We start from the raw sequence: 23,784 nt of genomic DNA on the forward strand, positions 1-23,784 counted from the left end.
TTAGTTAGATGCCATTTGGGGTTTTCCAAATGCCAAGTCTAACAGTCAGGCTACATAGGATGGACTCTCAAACTTCCCTTCCCCTAGCAGAGAATAACAGAGGACATGCTATCCCAACACCACTACAATTATTCATTTTGCTTTTAATGTTGTCAATGGAAGGGAATGGATTTGGGATACAGAAAATACTAATAAGCTAAAACAGATTTGTTTTATTTCTCTGATGTAGGTTCACTGGTCAGCAATCTAACATTAAAAAAAAACAACTAAATTACCCAGAAGTGTTTTTTCCTCCTGAACCAAATTAACAGATGCAAAAGACAAAATTGCTTGCTTTTCCAAGGTACAGTTCACTTCAGTTGCTATAAGATGGAATCATGTTAAAATAGCCTCATCTCTTTAGACACAATTTTTTTTTTTTTTTTTTGAGATGGAGTTTTGCTCTTGTCACCCAGGCTGGAGTGCAGTGGCACAATCTCGGCTCACTGCAACTTCCGCCTCCCACCTTCAGGTGATTCTCCTGCCTCAGCCTCCCCAGTAGCTGGGATTACAGGTGCTCACCACCACACCCATCTAATTTTTGTATTTTTAGTAGAGATGGGGTTTCGCTGTGTTGGCCAGGCTGGTCTCAAACTCCTGACCTCAGGTGATCTGCCCACCTCGGCCTCCCAAAGTGCCACCACAACTGGCCTAGATACAATATTAGGGCAAAGCATTTGTTTCCTTTACTTTTGTGATATGGTAACTTGGATGTGGCCACAAGAGGAGACAGAGGAGAGGCTTAGGAAAACAAAATTTGTTATATTCACAGGTCCTGGAGATAGGAGGCATGGCATGTCACCCAGGACCACAATGGAAAGACATCAGGGGGGTCAGGAGGCAGGAGACAGGATCGAGGGAAAAGCACTAGACCAGAGCTTTTGTCAGGGTTTCCACGGGAAAGACAAGACAAGGCAAATAGTGTAGCATTTGGTGAGTTTGAATAATTTTAGCAGGTTCTAAATGATAGTGGAGATGGGGTCCTAGTTGCCTGGTACTTGTTTCTGGGATGATTACGGCAGAGGAATATTGTCTCCTGGGTATACAGGCCAGAGAGAGGAGGGGTGGCTCTGGATTGGTTAGTTTGCCTATCAAAGGCATGCTCCTGGCTGAACACTTCATATCTCTGAGAAGTCCCTGGAGGGTTTAGTCACTCCTGAGCCAGAAAAGTTTTTCTAAAATGTTGTCTTAGTCCATTCAGGCTGCTATAACATAATACCATAAACCAAAACACTTATAAACAACAGAAACTTATTTCTCACAGTTCTGGAGGCTGGGAAGTCAAAGATCAAGGAAAAGGCAGATATAGTGTCTAGTGAGGGCTCACCTTGTGCTTCACAGAAAGCTGGTTTTCTCACCATAACTTCACATGGTGGAAGGGGCAAATGGTCTCTCTTGGGCCTCTTTTATAAGGACACTGTCTTAGGCCGTTCTTGCATTGCTATAAAGAAATACCTGAGGCTGGGTAATTTATAAGAAAAGAGGTTTAATTGGCTCACAGCTCTGCAGGCTGTACAGGAAGCATGGCACCAGCACCAGCATCTGATTCTAGGGAGGCCTCTGGGAAGCTTTTACTCATGACAGAAGGTGAAGTGGGAGCAGGCATGTCACATGGCAAAAAAAGGAGCAAGAAAGAGAATTGAAGGGAGGTGCCACACACTTTTAAAAGACCAGATCTTACAGAAACTCACTATCATGAAGACAGCACCAAGCCATGTGGGATTCGCCCCCATGACTCAAACACCACCTACCAGGCCCCACCTCTAGCTCTGGGGATTACAAATCAATAAGAGATTTGGGCAGGGACAAATATCCAAACTATATCGTACACTAATGCCATTTATGAGGGCTCCACCCTCAGTAACTAATGGGGTTAGGATTCCAAAATATGAATTTGGGGGGGATATAATCATACAGCTCTCAAAACATCATAATATACAGAATTAAAAAATAATAAATCAAAAAAAAGTGCGTGTGTGTCTGTATACACACACACACACAATACAGCATTTAAACTAACTGGGTCCTAGAAAACAAGATCTGAACTTACTATTGGCTTGGGGGAAAGTCATTATAGGCTTTTGTAGCAATAATAATACCACCAGCTCTGCCTCAGAACTAATGGGAGACTCACTGCTTTCCCCTGCTAACTCATGCCCCCACTGTCCAGCTCTGCTTGCTGTAGCTTTTTTCTTCTTGGGCCAAAGAGCTGTCCTCCTGACACTTCAGAAATACAAGCTTGATTTGCTGTAAGCAAACTTGAAGTTCCATAAATCAGTATTTTTAGCAGGCAGATTCTATGTACCAATATTTATTTATAACATGATTATATCTACACTGAACTCCCTTCATAAAACTATTACTTGTGCTGGCCTTTAACACCATCTCATACAAAGCAGCAGTGGGCCATTACTTCTTGAAAACAAAAAGTTCTGTTTTGGCGGTGGAATTTTGTTGATTCTTAGCATTTAGATGGATTCTTAGAATTCTGAGAACAAATAATTTGAAGTTCTGGAACTGTGCTGTTCAACACAGTGGCTACTAGCCACATGTGGCTATTTAAATTGAAATTAGATGAAATTAAAAATTCCATTCCTCAGTCACAATTGCTGTATTTCAGGTACTAAATCACCACATGTGGGTAGTGGTTACTGTATTAGCACCGCATAGAACATTTCCATTTCAAAAGTGCTATTAGACAGAGCTGCTCTGGAAGCTTAAGTTGGAAGGGATCTTTCATGTCTCTCTAATTCCACGTGCTATGAAACCTAGGACTTCCCATAGAAAATCTCTAACAGAGATTCTAAAAACAAAATTTGAAGAAAGGAAAGTAAAGGTGTCTGAGATCTTCCTGAGAGTTTGTCATAGCAATTAAGACCCCAGGTTTGGAAGTTCGAGCTTCATTCAAAATCTAGTTTTCCACACACTGGCTATGTAATATTGGCATGTTACAGCATCTCTAAGCCTTGCTTTCCTCACTGTCTGTGGCCTATCCACAGCCTGTCCCCACTTCCTTCTTTCCTAGTAACAGAATCCCAGTGTATTTCAGTGGTTAACAGAGATCCATTGATTTCAAGAAGGTGGATCCCACTGCAGACATAGGAGATGCAGTTCTGTATGAGATATTAAGGGAACCAGGCTCAGGAGGAATTCTCTTCCCAGATAAAAAGACAAAGCCTGTGAGGAGCAGAACTTTGACGCTTCCTCATCCTTCTTGCTTGCTCTGTGGACATAATGCCTAGAGCTGCAGCAGCCATCTTGCAGCCACGAGTTGTCAAGCATTAGGATCAAGGCCAATATTCTAAGGGTCAAAGAACAGAAGGTTGTAGAGAACTTGCGCTCTGGATGACATCACTAAACAGCCACATACTTCTGCACTTTTTTATGTGGGAAAAATATGTACCTATGTTTAAGCTTCCATAAGTTTTGTTTAGTTACTTACATCAAAAGCTTTATAAATTGATATTTCATCTTGGATCAACAGTATTAAGCTTGGCTGCTTTAACTAAAAACCTCAAATAATGGAAGTTTTAAAAGATAGAAATTTGTTTCTATCCCAGGTAAAAGAGATATGAGGTACACAGTCCAGGGAAGGTCCAGCTTCACACAAATATCAGGGCCTCTTGCTGCTTCTCTCTTTCTGCTTCATCATACAAGCATTTGGTTTTCATCTTCAAAGTTACCTCATAGTCCAAGATGGCTACCGGAATTCCAGCCATCACAAAGACATTCCAGGCAGCAGGAAGGAGGAAAAGGAAAGGACAAATGGATACTTCTCCCAGATGAGTTAGCACCACTTAAACAGCCAGTCTTAAAGTTACACACAACACTCCCACCTAACAGCTCCTGCAGCAGAATATAGTCCCACAGTATGCCTTGTTGCCAAGCAGCCTGGAAATATAGTCCTTTCGCTGGGAGCTATTGCCACCCCAATACAATCAGCATTCTTCTACTGAGGAATAAGGAGAGAACAATTCTCAGGTGGTAACTGACAGGCTGTTGTAAAACAAAGTGAGTTGATGCCAGAAAAATATCTGGCACGGTGCATGATATATATAAACTCTTAAAAAGAGTTGGAGTGGGGATAGGAAGGGAGTAAAATATTTTATCTTCACTTTTGAGTTATTTTGTAATGTGTTGGTCTTTGTTCCATTAATACAGCATTCTCCAAATTTTAGCATTTGCATACCATCTTTGTGTTTTTTCTATATTCATATACCACCTATATATTATTCCCTTTAAATCAACTTGACATTTAAGCTTAAATTTAAGTATATAATTCCCATAAATAGAAAACCAATATTCCTCTAATAATAACACAAAAATTATAGCTATTAAAAATTTCACTTTGGATATTACCTAAACCACCTCGCATGCCACATTTTTGGAAAACATTTCTCCATTAAATACTTTGGAATAAATGACTTTTGTGATTGATTGCCTCAGGTTTGCTTTGGTCATTAATCAATCTCCACTGCTATTTATTTGCTTCATCTAACAGCATAAGATGGAGATTATTCCTTAAATATCTTTAGTAATTAGCAAAACTGACATCTTCTTTGGGTTCAACCAACCATTAATGAGAATTGATGACAAGAAGAATATGCTTACGGGACTTAAAAGAAAGCTGACACATTCAGCAGCTTCTTAATTTTCTTTTTTAGGATCCAGACAGAGCCCTATTGAGAAGTAATTTTTAAACTTATTGTCAACTTCAAGTACATCTTCAATATCTGTTCTTTTCAGTCTCTAATCTGTATTTAACTTTCCAGGCCAAACTCCTTGACGTGACATTCAAAGTGCTCTATGCTATCTCCCTACATTCCTCCACACACTTGACACTCGTCCCCCAGTGTCCCTGGCATGTACAAGCCCCCACACTGTTCCCCAGCTGCTGTTGGCATCACTGTTCCCTCATACGTAAAATGGCAATTTTACCTCCTGCCTCATTTAACTGCTAAGCCTGTCATGAGGATAAAATAAGACCATGCTGCGAAAGCTCTTGGAAAACTGAAAAGTGCTCTCTGTAAGATGGCATCATCTCAGTCAACTGCCCTCATGCTGAAGTGGCTCTGAGCATGGACTCTGCTGCCAGAGCACCTGGCTCACCACCATTTTCGTGCTGTGTGACCTTGGGGAAGTCACTGTACCTCTTCGTATCTCAGTTTCTTCTCCTGTAAAATGAGACTAGCACCTACCAATGTGGTATTATGAAGATTCAATGGGTTAATCCACAGGAAGCACTTAGAACAGCGCCTGGCACATAATGAGCTCTCAGAATGTGTTAGCTATTATCCTTATTATTATTATCTCCAAAGGACAGCAGTGAAAAGAGTGGGCTCCAGAGTCATGCAAATTTGGTTTCAAATCCCAGCTCCGTGACTCACTACTGGGATGTAAATAGGTCACAAATTCACTCACATGGCTCTCCCAGGTGCCAAGGAAATGGCGTTTCTGTATTTATCTCCCTAACAGACCTGCTCTTTCACAGAAGCACTCACTTCCTGGGCAACGGGAAATGGGCAAACAAACAAACAAACAATAAAACCTAGATGGAGTCCACTCCAGCAACCCTGAACTGACACAGTAATTTAAATTTCCTTAGGTAAGACTCACTCACTTTAAATATAAATGTTCGGTCATAGATTTCCACCCGCTTCGCTGCTCCTCTCCAAGACCAGAAATGTGGGAGGTGGACTTATGTAACCTGGCAGTGTTGTAACCAGGGCTGAGACTAGGATGCAGCAAGTGAGGTGTGTAAGATGCAGAATTTGGGAAGAACTCGCACAATCTTGAGAGTGAGCCCCTCTTTAAATCTGGTGACCTTAGTGCTCACTTGCCTCACTCTAGTGCGAGCCCTGGGGCAGGAAAACCCCTAATCTCCTGCTCCTCATTGGTTATGAGCCAATTGGTTGGGGACCTCACAGCTGTTACTGGTTCTCTTCCTGGTGTTATGCTGTTGCTGAAATTAGTGCCTAACACACCAAAGTCTGGTTGCGATGACAGCCTGGATAGGTTCTCCAGGTGATTTGGTCTTGCCATAGCCCTTGCTAAAGCTGCTGAGTCTTGGTCTCAGAAACAGTCACCTACATTATCTGTAAGGCAGTGCTGGTGTTCCTCAGACCAACTCTTTCAGGATCCATTCTCTGGAGCATACAGGCACTTCCCTCCATGCCACAAGCACACTGAAGGCAATTTAGAAAAGCTAAACCTTGCCCTTCTCTCTGCCTAATCGTGTGGGATGGCCAGGGGTCCTTTGATACACTGTCCCCACTCCAGTTCGGAGCAGGGCAGCCTAGAGGTAGTTTCTGCCCAGAGCCATAAATGTGCCTTGAATCCAAATCAACTTGACATTGTTACTCCTTTAATTAATTCCATCATCCCCATTTGCTGCAGCCCAATGTCCACAGTAGGGAGATCAGGACCCACAGTCCCACCGCTGACTCTCCTCTTCTCCCCACAAACACCCTGGCCTGAAGGATCAGCCTTCTACTTTCTCATCAGACTTTGCATATCCTCCTCCAACTTGGGGCAGCAAGCCTCGTGGCCCAGCCAACACATGGAAGAGGTTTCTTCTCTACACTACGGAAGAAACTATGATCTAAATCATGCAGGTTTTCTTCTAGATATACTAAAAATACTATAAAATAAATAGATTTCCTATCCTCTTCTCTTTCTCTCTTCTTACATTCTTCCTTCTAAAGCCTGGCTTCAATTTTACTGTGAAGCCTAAATCTTATTTTGAATGTCAGAAGCTGATTACCTTTTTTAAATTTTTGCATGTCTGCTATCATTTTCCTAAAACTGAAGTAGATGGATGACTTGGGGCTAATTTGGGGATTCAGTAAAGCATACACAAGTGCAAACAAGGAAAGCACATGCTATATTTTTTCAAAATATTACTCCTGTTGCATTTATCACTGATATGGTTTGGCTCTGTATCCCCAGCCAAATCTCATCTCAAATTGTAATCCCCACATGTCAAGGGAGGGACCTGTAATTCCCACATGTGGAGGAAGGGAAGTGGTTGGATTATGGGGGCAGTTTCCCCCATGCTGTTCTCGTGAGTGAGAGAATTCTCATGAGATCTGATGGTTTTATAAATGGTAGCTTTTCCTGCATGTACTCTCTCTTGCCTGCCCCATGTAAGACATACCTATTCCCCATCTGTCATGATTTTAAGTTTCCTAAGGCCTCCCTAGCCATGTGGAACCATGAGTCAATTAAACATCTTTCCTTTATAAATTACCCAGTCTTGGATATTTCTTATAGCAGTATGAAAATGGACTAATACAATCACCTTGGGCAAGTTATAAATTTTTTTATTCTCTGGAGAAAAATACATTGTAATGGTACTAGCCACAAGATAACTGGGACAACTAAAATTCTGTGTGTATACAAATACATATAAGGAAATATTACAGCAGTGTTGTTCATAATAATCCAAAACTAGAAACAATTCAAATGACCATCAACTGGTGAATGGGCAAAGAAAATGTTGTATATTCATATAATGAAATACTATTGGCAATAAAAATAAATCAACTATGGATATATGGTACAATATGGATGAATCTAAAAAACATTCTGCTATGTGAAAGAAGTCAGACTCAAAAGATTACACATCATATGGTTCCATTTATTTGCAATGTCCAGAAAAGGCAAATCCACAAAGACAGAGAATTAAGCAGTCTGGGGCTGGGCGTGGGAATAGGAATGGGATTGACAGCAAAAAGCCCAAGGAAACATTCTGGGGTGATGAAAATGTTCTCAAACTGGATTGTGACAATGCCTGTAGAACTTCATAAATTTTTATAAATTGACTAAAATCACTAAATTATACATGTGCAGTGAGTAGAGATTATATGTAATTATACCCCAATAATGCTATTTTTTTAAGTGTTTGTGTGTGCATATACACACCAAGGAGCATGTGTGCATGAAGACACACACAAACACCCACACACACACACACATACACATACACAGTGTCTGGCACAGAATAAGCACTTAAAAATGTTGATCACATTTATTATCATATTGAAATGTTTATTATTGTTGTTAAACTCCGTATTTTACATCATTTGCGTGGGCTATTGCCTTAAAATAATTTTGGGCACTATTTATGTTTAGGGGGTTATTTGTTTAGTTGTACTACGTATTATCAAATTCTCAGCATCTTCAGAAATTCCAGGAGCTATACAGAAGGTTAGCAAATGTCTTCATTATTTTATTGTACTTTAGAATCAAAGGCAAATATCTATTAGAGTATTATTAGAATCCTCATTTGCTCTTTGGCTGTTGTGAAAGTCAGTTTTCCAAATCACAATACTTGAGACTAAAAATAAATACATAAAAATGAAAGCATTCAAGACACCTGCTTCACTCAAATGCTGGAGCCTTTTTATAGAATGCTAATATTGAAACCCTTGCCTTTGGTTTGTATAAAAGATGCTTCTTCCTTAATGCTTAAAAGCATAACTACTTAGAGTTTATGGTTATTTGTCCTATTCATAAGGTAATTTCTGTTTTAGCAGAAAGAGAAACCTGAGGCACACATGCACCTCTCCGGTAAGCAAGTGCTCAGGCACAACTTCACACTGCTTCCTGAAAGGAGCTATTTTGCTCCACATTACATATGATTCACCATCCAATCTACACTCTCCAGGGCCCAAGGCCTTGTTAGGCGTCCTCTCCATTTGGCCAGTTTCCAATATTTATTCCTTTTGTCTCCCCAAACTGGTCTTTTTCCTCCAGTCAGCCAGGTTCCTAATTACCCAATCCCCTGATAACAACTGCCCCCTCTTGCTCAACTCCGCCATTGAGATTTTACTGCTGCCATTGTCCCTACCACAGATGTCTTCATTCCTCCAAGTCCGGCCGACTGCTAGGTGGCCTGGCTTAAGATTCCTCTCTTTCTCTCCGTACATATCCCTCCTTTGACTCAACACTTACATATCCCTCCTTTGACTCAACACTAGGAACAATTTACCCTCAGGCATGCATTTAGTTCAGAATGAGTGGCATTGTCTTCTCAGCATTAGTTACAATCTTCTCAAAGACAAGACTCTGGCTCCTACTTCTTTGAGAGCACGCTCTGTGCTAATCTGAGGAATGTACCTTCTGCTGCTCCCTCTCTCTTGTGCGTGTGCTCACTGAGGAAATGCCATACTGAATCACCCACACAATTTCCTCTCTCTCTCCACAGAGGTGAATTCCCTTAGCTCAGTGATTCTCAAAACCCAGCATCAGCATCACCTAGAAACTTGACAAAATGCAGATTCTCAAGCCCTACCCCACAAGCCCTACCCCAGAGTGACTGAACCTGAAATTCTGAGAGTAGAGCCCAGTAATCTGCATTTTAACAAGCCCTCCAGGTGATTCTGATGCACACTTAAATTGGAGAACCACTGCCCTGTGTGGTTCAACTTGACTCTAATTGAGATCACGGGAGCTGTAACCCTCAAACTCATCACTGTATTACCCATGCTTCTAAATTGTAGCTGCCCCTTCAAGAGACCTCTGTCACCCTTCAGACTACTTTGCCTTTATCGTAGCCAGACAACCACAAAATGAGGGAGAAAGCAAATCAACTGTTAACTTCCCAGACTGTTTCCAGAGCTGAGCTGACATTATTAATGATAATCATCAAAGATGCTGATGGAAGTGAAAAAGTACTTTTGGTGAAAACCATCTTGGCTTGTGTTCCACTGGAAACAGGGGTGGGAAAGGGCCAGCTTTTGGCAGGTAGAGGAGCACCTATGTAAAGGAAAGATAATTTGCTGCAAAGCTTTGAGCAGGACTTAGAAAGTGAAAATGCAGTGATCTTAAAACTTTCATTCTAAAACAAGTGGCAATCCCTAAAGTACCAATGATATTCTTCAAAGAAATGGGGGGGAAAGCCCTAAAATGTATATGGAACCACAAAAGACACAAATAGCCAAAGCAATCCTGAACAAAAAGAACAAAGCTAAAGACATCACCCTACCTGACTTCAAAATTTACTACAGAGCTACAGTAACTAAGCCAGCACGGTACTGGCATAAAACAGACATACAAACCAATGGAACAGAATAGAGAACCCAAATATAAATCCACACATTTACAGTCAACTTATCATAGACAAAGGTGGCAAGAACATACAATGGGGAAAAGACAGTCTTTTCAATAAATGGTGCTGGGGAAACTGAATAACTATATGCAGAAGAATGAAACTAGACCCCTATATCTCACCCTACACAAAAATCAAATCAAAATGGATTAAAGACTTAAATCTAAGACCTGAAACTATGAAACTGCTGGAAGAAAACATTGGGGAAATGCTCCAGGACATTGGTCTGGGCAAAGATTTTTTGTGTAAGACCTTAAAAGCATAGGCAACCAAAGCAAAAATAGACAAATGGGATTACATCAAGTTAAAAGGCTTTTGAACAGCAAAGGAAACTATCAACAGAGTAAAGTGACAACCCACAGAATGGGAAAAAATATTTGCAGACTATTCGTCTGACAAAGATGAATAGCAAGTATATATAAGGTCAAAAAACTCAATGGCAAAAAAAACTAATAATCAATTTTTTAAATGGGCAAAAGATCTGAACAGACATTTCTCAAGATATACAAATGGCCAACGGGTATACAAAAAGCCACTCAACATCATTAATCATCAGAGAATTGCAAATCAAAACCACAATGAGATGTCATTTCACCCCAGTTAAAGTGGCTTGTATCCAAAAGACAAGCAATAACAGATGCTGGCAATGATGTGGAGAAAGGGGAATCCTCAAACACTGTTGGTGGGAATGTAAATTTGGCCTGGCGCAGGGGCCCACACCTGTAATCCCAACACTTTGGGAGACTGAGGCAGGCAGATCACTTGAGCCCAGGAGTTCAAGACCAGCCTGGCCAACATGGTGAAACTCCATCTCTAATAAAATACAAAAAATTAGCCAGGCACAGTGGCACATGCCCATAATCCAGGTACTCAGGAGGCTGAGGCAGGAGAATCACTTGAACCTGGGAGGCGGAGGTTGCAGTGAGACGGGATATGGCGCCACTGCACTCCAGCCTGAGTGACAGAGACTCTGTCTCAAAAAAATAAATGCATAAATAAATAAATAAATAAATCAGTACAGCCACTATGGAAAGCAGTATAGAAGTTCCACAAAAATCTAAAAATAGAACTACCATACGATCCAGCAATTCCACTCCCAAGTATATAACCAAATGAAAGGAAATCAATATACTGAAGAGATATCCCATGTTTATTCCAGACTGTTCACAATAACCAAAATATGAAATAAACCTAAGTGTTCACCATCAGATGAATGAATTAAGAAAATATGATAAATATACACAATGGAATATTACTCAGTCATAAAAAGGAATGAAATCCTGTCCTTTGCAGAAACATGGATGGATCTGCAGGTCATTATGTTAAATAAGTTAAGCACAGAGAGACAAATATTGCATGTTCTCACTCATATGTGGGAGCTAAAAAATGGATCTCATGAAGATAGAGAATAGAATGGTGGCTACCAGAGGCTGGGAAGGGTAAGGAGGGCAGGTGACATGAAGGTAAAAAAAAAAAAAAATAGGATATAAATGTATTATTACCAATGAAGTGTACACTTAAAAATGGTAGAGAAGGTAAATTTTATATATTTTTACCACAACTAAAAATTTTTCTAAAAGTGGAGAAAAGGGCACAGAAGTTCTCTTTCAAATAGATGCAATAAATATACAGTATTAGCAGAATATAAAGGAATTTGATTTTTAATTTTTATGGCTCATGCCTGTAATCCCAGCACTTTGGGAGGCCGAGGCGGGCAGATCACGAGGTCAGGAGATCAAGACCATCCTGGCTAACGCGGTGAAACCCCGTCTCTACTAAAAAAAATACAAAAATTAGCCATGCGTGGTGGCGGGTGCCTGCAGTCCCAGCTACTAGAGAGGCTGAGGCAGGAGAATGGTGCAAACCCGGGAGGCGGAGCTTGCAGTGAGCCGAGATCGTGCCACTGCACTCCAGCCTGGGCAACAGAGCGAGACTCCGTCTCAAAAAAAAAAAAAAAAAAATTGTTTTAATGTATCACTTGTTTTAATATTTGGAGCTTCTGAGAAGTCACTCCCTTTTTTATGGTCTGAAAAAATAATACACTTAAAACTTCTTTTGAAAAGAAAATAAGAGTGGAAGGTAGTGCATTTGCCTCAGTTACATGGGTTTTACTGATACCCAAAGGAGGGAGGGGGAGTGAAGTCCAGGTGAATGAAAACCTCAAACATTTACTGAGCACCTCTGATATGTGAGGATTTCTGCTAAGAGGTGATCACCACCTCCACCACCAAACCACCGTCATCTCTCACCAGAACTATTGCAAGAGCCTCCCAATGGCTTTTTCAAGAATGAAAACACCCCTTCGTCCTGCATACACCAGCTCCAGATACTTCTGAAATATAAACCAGTTTATGTGACTCCCCTGTTCAACTCCCCACCCCCAAGACTTCCATGATACTCACACTAAAGTCCAAAGCCCTAACCTTGACCTACTCAGCCCTCGGTGAACGGTCCTCTTCCCCCTCTACCTCTAAATTCTTATCCTGCTATTCTGCCCCTCCACCATGCCACTCCAGCCCCTCTTGCCGTCCTGCTGCATTACAAACGCACCAAGAACTTTCCCACCTCAGGGCCTTTGCATTAGCTGTTCTGTCTACCTGGAACACTCTTCCCACAGATAGCCACATGGCTGTTTTCTGCACTTCTTTCAGTCTCTATTTAAATGTCATGGGATCAGAGAAGCCACGTACATAAAATAGCACACACATATATACCTCTCCTTTCATTCTCTCTCCTCTTATTCACCTGTTTCTCCATACCTATGTATTATATTTTTTAGCCTTGTCCTCTCTCTAAAATATAATCCCCATAAGAGCAGAGATTTTATCTGTTTTATTCACTGCTATATCCTCAGCATCTAGAAGAACATCTGACTCATAGTAGGTGCTCAGTAAATGTTTGTCGGATGCAATAATTGTTAAATGGATGAGTGAATGTGAGGTGCTAAGGATACAAAGATAAGCTACAAATCCCTGCCATCGATGAGCTCAATATTGGGTTCATATTTATATCCTTTCTCCACTTGAAGAAATTAAAATTGATGGCAGATGTGAATTAGGCAAGGTTCTCATATACACAGGTCGAAAACATACAAACATATTGGCCCCTGAATTGTTTTTGTAAACGTCTGGTAAATCAAATTTATCTAGTGGGACTCATGAGAACAACCGCTTTAAAATTCTGTGTCTTCTTAAAATCCAATCTGTCAGTATTGACTGGAACAAGCAACGTTACTTCTCTCTGTTTGATGGTGGAGCCAGGTGTCTAGAAGTAACTTAATAACTGAGAGGTGACTTTTCTCAAGAAAAAAAAATGATGCACCTTTAAATGCTTCTGACTGCAGGAAGGACAACAAGATTTATGGTTTAACCAATGTGTAAAATACCTCACTTTATAAGTGATTCCCTGAAGAGTTGGAGAACACTCAATAACCTCTCTTCCGTGAAGACAAGCAAAATAATCATTACTATTAGAAATGCAGTTTGCTCATTAAGTCAGAGTAGCGTGTCATGATTGACAGTAATATTTTTCCTCTCTCATGATTTGCTTTAATGAAGGTAACATTATAAAGACATTCTTTCTCACTTTAACCCTGTTGTGGAATAAAATAATTTTAAAAACAACCTCCTGAAATAGCTTGCTGTTTGTATAATTTGTTCCCTTGGTTGGTGTCTTTTTATACGTTGGACTTATGAAATAACTTAGCTTTTAGCATGAACCAGGGTTTGTTGGTGAAATATTCACCAACCATCGTACAGCAATGCCCTGGCAGAACCTAACTCAGGCATCACCTTCAAAGGTCAAATATAAAAATATATCTAAGGATCTTAAGTCAGATCAAGTTAGTATCCAATAGAAGTATCTCTTACACAAACCTGAAGAAAATGGAAAGTATTACAAAGGCAGAAGCCTGAACCCTTATGAGTTGATCTTGTATGGGCTGGTATCCCATCTCTGAATATACTCAGGGAAAAGGGGCTGACTTGTCTGTATGAATTCTCATCTCCCTGGGAGGAGGGCATCCGCAGGAAAGCACCTCCCATGCCAAGCCAGGAAAGTGGGGCTTTCCAGTGGGAATTGGTCCTCCAGTCCTCCAAAGGGCTCCCGGTATGGGGACTGACAGTTTGGAAGTTTCCTCTGGACCCATAATGACAAGCATCCTGCTACTAACCTGGCATCAAAGATTGGTCCAACAAGAGTTTCATCCCATCACACACAATGTTCCTGCCTCAGAAAGAGTCAGAAGCCTGAAGGGCTGCTTGGTAAGATGTCCTGTTTCCAAAGAATGGCACCTAGAGAGGGCTCCACTGTGTGGTCCTCATGGCTGTAACTCCCTAGAGGGTTTCAATTCCAAAAGCCTTGGCATTAAAGCTCCACCCAAGCTGGATGGGCAATCAGGAACCCAGTAAGCATGGAGGGATCTAAGCTTTCCTTGGCCTTCAGATCCTAGCCTAAGGTGCTTCTGGCTGCATAGCTTTCTACTCTGAGGGATATGTTGTGTGTTTCCCAGAGCTAAATAGTAGGCAGCAAACACAAGGACCTAACCACAGCGCTCAAGCACGTCCACCAGTGAGCACTTCAAGAAAGGGAGCTGCAAAGTTTTATTAGCCAAAACTTACCAAGATATTGACTAGTGAAATTGAAATAGAGGAGCCAGGAAGGGAGAAGTGTCTGTGGGTAAGAGAGGATGAAAAGCTTTTGCTAACATGTCAATGAAAGATCCAAGCAGCCTGGGAATTGAATATCTCTCAGAGTCTCTTTGGTCTCAAACTAAAATGGCATTGAAAGAGAAGAGACTTATAGGAAGTGCTTGATGAAGTTTAACAGTGGACAAGAAGTCAAATGAGAAGCCCCATACCCACATGGAGAGAGGAATTTAGAATAAAATAAAGAAAGTAAACAAGATGCCAAAGGGATTCTAAGTATCAGGAATGCTAGAGGTTAGAGGTTCCTGGGAAAACTAGTGTATTAGTCCCTTCTCACACTGCTATGAAGAAATACCCAAGACTGGGTAATTTATAAAGGAAAGAGGTTTAATTGACTCATAGTTCTGCATGGTTGGGGAGGCCTCAGGCCTCAGACCTCATGGCAGAAGGCACCTCTTCATAGGGTGGTAGGGGACAAAGTGAGTGCCCAGCGATGGGGGAAGCCCCTAATAAAACCATCAGATCTCGTGAGAACTAACCCACTATCACAAGAACAGGATTGTGGGAACTGCCCCCATGATTCAATTATTTCCCCCAGTCCCTCCCACAACATGTGGGGATTATGGGAACTACAATTCAAGTTGAAATTTGGGTGGGGACACAGCCAAACCGTATCAACCAGGTTAGATCTTTAACCTAATATTTATTAAATGTATAATATGTATTAAATACTATAGATTATATTAATATATACCTAACCTAATGTATAATACATATATTTTAATATTTTTATATATTATACTTTAATATTATAGAGAAAATATTATATAGAGAAAACAGCTGGTAACAAATAGACCTTATGAATAACAGCAAATAACATTGGAGAAAAGATGTTACAGACATTAGAGAAAATACTAACGGAAGACTTTATAGTACCCAAAGCATTTTGATGGATATAAATGCCCCAAGTGGAGTAGTGGCCCTCACAGCTTATGACTGTAAGAGTACCAGCCCACCACTAATAGCTTCCCAATGGACTATTACAGCAGCATGAAATTAATCCAAGTGAGATTGGGCCCCCGAACTTACAGATTAATCCCATTGTAAAATGTTTACTAGAGTAATTCAGAGGCATTTGCCCTATCAGCCTTCGACATCTCAGTGTAAGTGAAAAGAAGTACTCAGCCACAGTTAATCATGTGAGTTCCGGACTCAGATAAACCTAGGTTTGGACCTTAGCTCTACCTCTCATGAGCTGGTGGGTCCTGGACAAGTTTCTTACCCTCCAAACCTGTTTCCTCACATATATTGATTATGCCCATCTCACAAATTGTTGTAAGAGTTAAATGAGCTAATGAAGAGTAAAGCATTTGGCACAATGCATGTACTAGACTCAAACTAAAATGGCGTCGAAAGAGAAGAGGCTCTAGGAAGTGCTTGATTAAGCTGAACAGTGGACAAGAAGCCAAATGAGAAGCACCATACCCACATGGAAAGAGGAATTTGAATCATTTACAAAGAGATTGGCTGAAAATTTTCTTTGGACTAATCCTGACAGATGGACCCTGAGTCCACATCCTATTCATCTTTTGCCTGTGAATTACCAAAAGTTGGCCAAGAGAAGAGTTCAACGAATCTTTCTCAAACTGAATTGAATTTGTGAATGAGGCCAGACTTCAGACTTCTATCTAGCAATATTTTATCCCACTCAAATAGCTACATCTGTTGTTTTTCATTTTCAACACTAAATAGAATGTTTAGGGGCTAATGTATTCCCTTATTTATTTCACATGACTAAGAATGGTGTGTGAAAATGGCTAAATATTTTTTAAACTTACTGTTAAGTAGTTGCCATGTGCCTACAAAACATCTGCATCCCACACTGCAGGAGAAAAGAAAGAAAAGAAACAACCCCATTTTTAAGAGGGAAAAGAAAATCTAAATGGGCACAAAAAGTATCAAAAGACGTGGAAGAAGTGATGTGGCCTTTCACACAGAAAAGCGACAACAATATATCGTTTTAAAATAGAGAAAATATCTCTTTAAAATCTAGCTTTTAAAAAAGGTCACAGAAGTTTAAGGTTTACTCAAGTGTAAATGTCAGTTGGAATAAGTGACACCTGTGAGAAAATGGGGAGCCCACTGACCTTTTATCCAAAAGAAGGCCAGAAATGCTGTCTAGGAAGGGTGAAGGGCAGAAAAATTTTAGAAGGATTTCGAATGAGGGAAAGAAACCAGAATGAAGGGAAATCTAATATCCAAAATACCTAGTTCCATACACTGAATGCTTTTAGTTGCAAAGCCATACCCAATATGGTTAAATCAAAAAGGTGATGCAGCAAGTGCATGCTTCAGGGGAGGTTTCACCAGGTCTCAATGCAATCCCAGGCTAGCTCTCACCATTTCTCAACTGTTTTAACTTCAGAAATAGGCTTCATTATCTGACACATTTTTCCCTGGTAGTGTCCAGAAACTTCCATGTTTACATAGAAAGAACCTGCTCATTGGGCAACTTAAACAATATTCCAGAAGTCCGCCTTCTTTTGATGGGTGTAACCTGAATTATGTGCTCGTCCCAGAGCCAATCACTGTAACTATGCGTGTAGAATGTACTAACTGGCTTATACCCTTCAGAGCCTGTCTGTGGAGCTGATAGTCAGGTCCCTTCCACCCTAACCACATGGCTTAGAATATTGTGATATATAATAAAAGCTGGACTATGAGGAACAGACACAAGGTAAGCAACAAATAATAAATACTTTCTGCACAGGGCGACTAGGTTTCTATTTCAAAATAATCTTCATACCTGTAATTAACCTTCTTAAGAGAATGGCACTCAAGCATTCTTATAAACCTCACAAGCTCATCACAAGATACATCTAGCATTTAAAGAAATGGAATCTATGAAGAAGCGCCACCAACTAAACTTTGCAGAAAAATCTTTTTTTATCACAGTTGGTGGGAAAAAATTTCACTAAATATTCAAAAGATGTTCACTAATTTAGACTAGTTTATAAGGTTCTTCATCATCAAGCCCCATATGCCTTTCTAGCTTTATCTCAAGACACTATGCTCACTCCACACTTTTTATACAGTCAACAGCTTTACCAGACTTCTTGCCATTTCCCCCAAAGCATCATGATTTTTACATGTCTATGCTTTTATTTTTGTTTAATTATTTATTTTTGAGACAAGGTCTCGTTCTGTCACCAGGCTGGAGTGCAGTGGCACAATCTCGGCTCCCTGCAACCTCCACTTTCTGAGTTCATGCGATTCTCCTGCCTCAACCTCCCAAATAGCTGGGACTACAGGCACACACCACCACACCCAGCTAATTTTTGTATTTTTAGTAAAGAGAAGGTTTCACCATGTTGGCCAGGATGGTCTTGATCTTTTGACCTCATGATCTGCCCACTTCGGCCTCCCAAAGTGCTGGGATTCCAGGCATGAGCCACCACGCCCGGTCGTGTCCATGCTTTTAGATTGAATTTTTATTATTCTATTTTATTTCCATTATTAACTTATTATTTATACTTGTTATTCTAATATTTTCAGTTGGTGCCCTAGGACTTATTAGTCTACTTTCAAATAATATTATATTACTTCATATAGTGTGTAAGAACTTTACTCTTGCGCTCACTCTTCCAATTCCTCCCTCCCATCTTTTGTGATGTTTACCCTTACATACATTATACATCAAAATACATTAGTCTTTTTTCTTTGGGCAGTCAATTGGCTTTTAGAATGATTAAAAATAATAATAGGATTTATTTCTATTTATCTTCAATTTTAACCATTTTCAGAACTCTATTATTTTGCTTCCATTCAAGGTTCCACCTGGCGTTATATCACCTATGCCTGAAGAACTTTTTTTTGTAGCACAAGTCTGCTGATAATACATTCTTTCAACTTTTGTTTATCTTGAAATTTTTAAATTTTACCTTCAGGTTTGTTTGTTTGTTTTGAGACTGATCTCAGCTCACTGCAATTCCGCCTCTCAGGTTCAAGCGATTCTCCTGCCTCAGCCTCCAAAGTAGCTGGGATCACAGGTGTGCGCCACCATGCCCAGCTAATTTTGTATTTTTAGTAGAGACAGGGTTTCACCATGATGGTCTTGCTGGTCTCAAACTCCCCACCTCAGGTATGCGCCCACCTCAGCCTCCCAGAGTGCTGGGGTTATAGGTGTAAGCCACAGTGCCCAGCCTACTCTCAGTTCTGAAAGCTATTTTCACTGGGTGTAAAATTCTGGGTGGTCATGGTTTGTTTTCCACTTAAAGATGTCACACTCTATTGCCTACTGATTTGCATATCTTCTGAAAGAAGTCAGCTATAGTTCTTACCTTTAATGTATGGTATGTGTCTTTTTTTCTCTGGGTGTTTTCACTATTTTCTTGTTGTTATTGGTTTTGAGCAGTTTGAACATGGCTTAGTTGTGTTTGTTGTTGTTGAGTTTTTCTGGGGTTTGTTATGTTTTGTTTTGGGGACTTTTGTTGGCTTGTTTTTATCATCCTACCTGGAGTTTTCTGAGCTTCCCAGATCTGTAGTTTGACGTCTTTTATTATTTTTTTATATCAGCTGTTATGTCTTCAAATATTTATTCTGCTCTGTTCTCTTTCTGGGATTCCAGTTATACAAATACCAAACTGTATCATAGCTCTCAGATATTCTTTTATGTTTCTTTTCTCATTGTGTTGCAGTTTGGGCAATCCCTACTGACCCATCTCCAAGCTCATTGATTCTTTCTTCAGCTGCGTCAAGTTTACTGGTGACTCATCTGAAAAATCATTTACCTCTGATTTATGTGAAGTTTTTGTTTCTAGCATTTCCATTTGACTTTTTCTTATACTTTCCATTTCTCCTGAAATTCTCCATATGTTCATGTATCTTGTCCACCTATATATATAATATAAAATTATATGCTAAATATAATTATTTTAAAGTTCCTGACTGATCTAAAGTTCTGAAATCCTGGTCATCTCGGAGTCTGGTTCTGTTGATTGCTTTTTCTTTTGGCAAGAGTTTTCCTTAAATGTTTCATGTGTCTCCTAACGTCTTATTGAATCCCAGATATTTTATGTAGAGCAGTAAGAGTAACAGTACTTCTGCCTTGAAATGGGCATGCCTCTTCTTTGGTAAGGCTATTAGTACAGGGGTTAAGTCAATCTAACAAATTTAATGCAGCAGAGGCTAGAAGTGCATTCATACAGTTGGACTTGATTTCTTGGGCCTCTGCCTTTCCCTGTAGCAACAATGAGTCTTTACCTATTCCCTGTAAGTTATAGGGTGCTGCTCTTCCCCAGCAATTTAAAAGTTTGGCTATGTAGGAAATATGGTTCAGGGTAAGAGGGTGGGCTTTGTGCCTTCCTTTCTCACAGTGACCAGCCCCTCCCCCATGCCTGCATAAATGAGGATGGCTCTCTGGTCTCTTGTTCTTCCCCCAGTCTTTCTTGTGAGGGCTTGGCAAACATCTATAGAAAAGAGCCTGCAACTGGGTACAAACTCCTCTTGTGTCAGGAGGTCCCTGGGGTTTTCTTCTTCTTTAGGTTGCCCATACTCAGCCTAAAGAAACTCATGAAAATGTTAGTTGATTTATCTTACTCATTTATATAGCAGCCTCCCCTGCTTCCTATGTTCTGTCACAGAGGAGACAGTTCACATGTTCATTCTCTCCTCAGAGGGACCTCTCCCTTCTCAGAATTCAGGCTATTTGCTTGTTCTGTGACCTCAGCCCTCTAATGGGTCTAAAAACAGTTAAGATTTTACAGTTTCACTGGCTTTTCTCATTGTTAGAATGGGAGTGATGCTCACTCCAGCTTTCTGCATCCTTGTCTTAGTCCACGTGGGCTGCTACAACAAAACATCACAAGTTAGATGTCTTATAAACAAAAGAAGTTCATTTCTCACAGTTCTGGAGGCTGGGAAGTGCTAGATCAAAGCACCAGCAGATGCAGTGTATGGTGACAGCCTGCTTTCTGGTTCATAGTCAGCACCTTCTGTGTCTTCACATGGTGAAATGGCAAGGGACCTGTTAGGCCTCATTTATGAAAGCACTAATCCCATTAATGAGACTCTTCCCTCATTATCTAGTCAATTCCCAAAGACCCCCTTTTTAATATCTTCACCTTGGGGGTTAGGAATTCAACAAATGAATTTGAAGAGTTCACAAACATTCAGCCTATAGTACTCTATGCTTTTATACACTAACAATAATAAGAGCTAATATTTACTACGTACTTATTATGTGCCTGGGATAGTGCTATGGGATTTACATGGATTTGCTCATTTAATCCTCACCATTATTACATTCATTTTCTGGGTTGGGAAACCAAGATACAGAGCAGTTATTTGCCAAGGTCTCACAGCTGCTAAATGGTAGGAACTGAATACAAACCCAGACAGTGTGGCTCAAGGGCAGCAATATCATTCTATAATGTTGCCTCTGTTCCTTGAGGGCAGGGAGCAGCCTTTATTCTTGTATGTATCCTTCCAGAGTCTATCACACTGCCTCATTCAAAGGAAACCTTCAGCCAATGATTGTTTAAAGAAGGAATTAGGCTGGGTGCAGTGGCTTACGCCTGTAACCCCAGCACTTTAGGAGGCCGAGGCGAGCAGATCATGAGGTCAGGAGTTCGAGACCAGCCTGGCCAATATGGTGAAACCCCATCTCTACTAAAAATACAAAAATTAGCCAGGCGTGGTGGTGCACACCTGTAGTCCCAGCTACTTGGGAGGCTGAGGCAGAAGAATTGCTTGAACCTGGGAGGCAGAGGTTGCAGTGAACCGAGATCACGCCACTGTACTCCAACCTGGGCGACAGAGCGAGACTCTGTCTCAAAAAAAAAAAAGGAAGGAAATAAATAATTGCCTCTCTCTTGCCCCTGAAAGTCAAAGTTGGGTTTGGAAGCAGTAACCTGGTGATGGGCTCACCCAGTTTTGTCTCTTCCCATCTTCCAGTATCACACACAGGAACAGTGTGTCACAATACATGATGAGAAAAGGTTTCTTTTTTTTTCTTGTTTTTCCTTTTCTTTTTCTTTTTGTTTTTTCTGTTTGCCGGATACCTGTTGGAGAAAAATTTCTTGTATCTTGAACAATCTCCTTCTTGCACTCAACAAGTCAATCCATAACAAGATGATTGATGACTTCTCTGACAAGTGATGCTTGCTTGATTAAGAGAAAATATGGTCCATATTTCCTACGATTTTTCCTAAACTTTCACCACAGAGACTGGAAGTTTACACATTGCTCTAACAAGCTATGGTTTCACAATGTGTGATTTTACCCTACTCTCATTGTGATTAAGCAATAAAATCTTAAAGGGCAAAATCTCTAAATTGTACTTCTCTGTATCCCGCACAGTACCTGTCACAAAGCTCTACAAATACCTGTTGAATGAAGAAATGGAAAAGATTAACTTCAACCACTCCAATGTTGCAGTCCAAATAAACCGTTTCAGAGTGACATTCTTCCATTGAATGCTGGAAGTTTTTAGGAGACATAAAATTGAAAGGCTTGGCACCCAACTGTTTCAGAGATAAGTCAGTTTTATCCCAGATGAATGAATGTCGCTGTTAAATCTTTGTACTAGATATTCTCCTTCTGATTCTTCAATCTGAAAGGCTTCTGGACTTGGGAAATACAAACTTTAGGTTCTTGTCCAACTTTTGCTATATTTTAGCCACAGGACATTAAAACAGGGATAATGATATTTTAGATGCTCATTTGTTGTACAAATTGAATGAGCAGACAAGTGCAAAATACCTCAATAATTACAAAGTACTACACAAATGCCTGTATTTTTACTATAGTCATTTCCACTTGGGTTGGTGCATTTTGATGCTATTCTTAATAATTAGAATAATAATAAAAAACAATTTTTATTTAAGGCTCACAAGGATCTAGGCTACAATCTAACTTAACCCTCATAAAATTCCTATATGTTAGATACTATCATTAGCCCCATTATGTTAGGAAACTCTAAGACTCAGCAAGTTTAAAGGGTTGGATTAATGTCACAGAGAGTAAATTACAAGGTTTGGATTCAAACCCAGGCATCTACTCCAGAGCCCTGCTCTTAAGCACAGCACTCTTTTGCTTTCCAAAGAGAAGGCAAAGATTTTGTTCAAATCCAGTTACAAGGAAGCTGGTTGGAGAAATTATGGGCTAGCTGATGGGTTCTGCACTTGACTCTCATCTCTACACCATTCCCAGATGACCTCCTCTACTCTTACTGTTTCAACCATCATCTATATGTGAACAGTATCCAAACCTCTGTCTTCCTGGCCTCTGATTCCATCCATGCACCCAACCATTCAGGCGTTCATTTAGCATATACTCATTAAGCATCTACACGTCAGGCCTGAGCTAGATGTCGGATAGAGCATAAGCTAAACAGGGGACCTGATCTCATGGAGTTTGTTCTATACTGGGAGGGAAAAAGCAATGAACAAATTAATTCATTAAGATACAATAATTTCACATAGTATTACATTATATGAATATATATCATCATTCATTTAACCAGTGACCTATTGGATGGCCATTTAGGTACTTTCTCATCTTTTGCAATTATATACAGTGCTACAGTGAATAACTGTTTACACAAACCAACATATAAATGTTAAAGTAAACCACAAGATAAAACTTAGAAATGAAGTTCCTGTGTCAAAGGTCATGGACATTTTAAATTTTGATAGAAATTACCAAACTGTGCATCATAAAAATTATGCCAAAGTATGATCCCACCAAAAATATATAAAAGTTCCTAATTCTCCACATTTTCTCTCCCATAAATGTGAACTGGACATATTACATACAAACTGTATAACCTTAGGCAAAATGAATTAACCTCTCTAAGCTGCCATGTGCTCTGTAGTTGGAATGGAGAGGAAAGAAACTACTCAAAAAGCATTTCCAAAGTTGAGTCAATCAGACTGACTGCTCGTTTGGCTAGAGTTGGGGAAAGGAAAGGTAAAGTCAACCCCAAAG

Source organism: Nomascus leucogenys, chromosome 2, assembly GCF_006542625.1.
Source record: "Nomascus leucogenys isolate Asia chromosome 2, Asia_NLE_v1, whole genome shotgun sequence".
In the NCBI taxonomy this organism is placed as follows: domain Eukaryota; kingdom Metazoa; phylum Chordata; class Mammalia; order Primates; family Hylobatidae; genus Nomascus; species Nomascus leucogenys.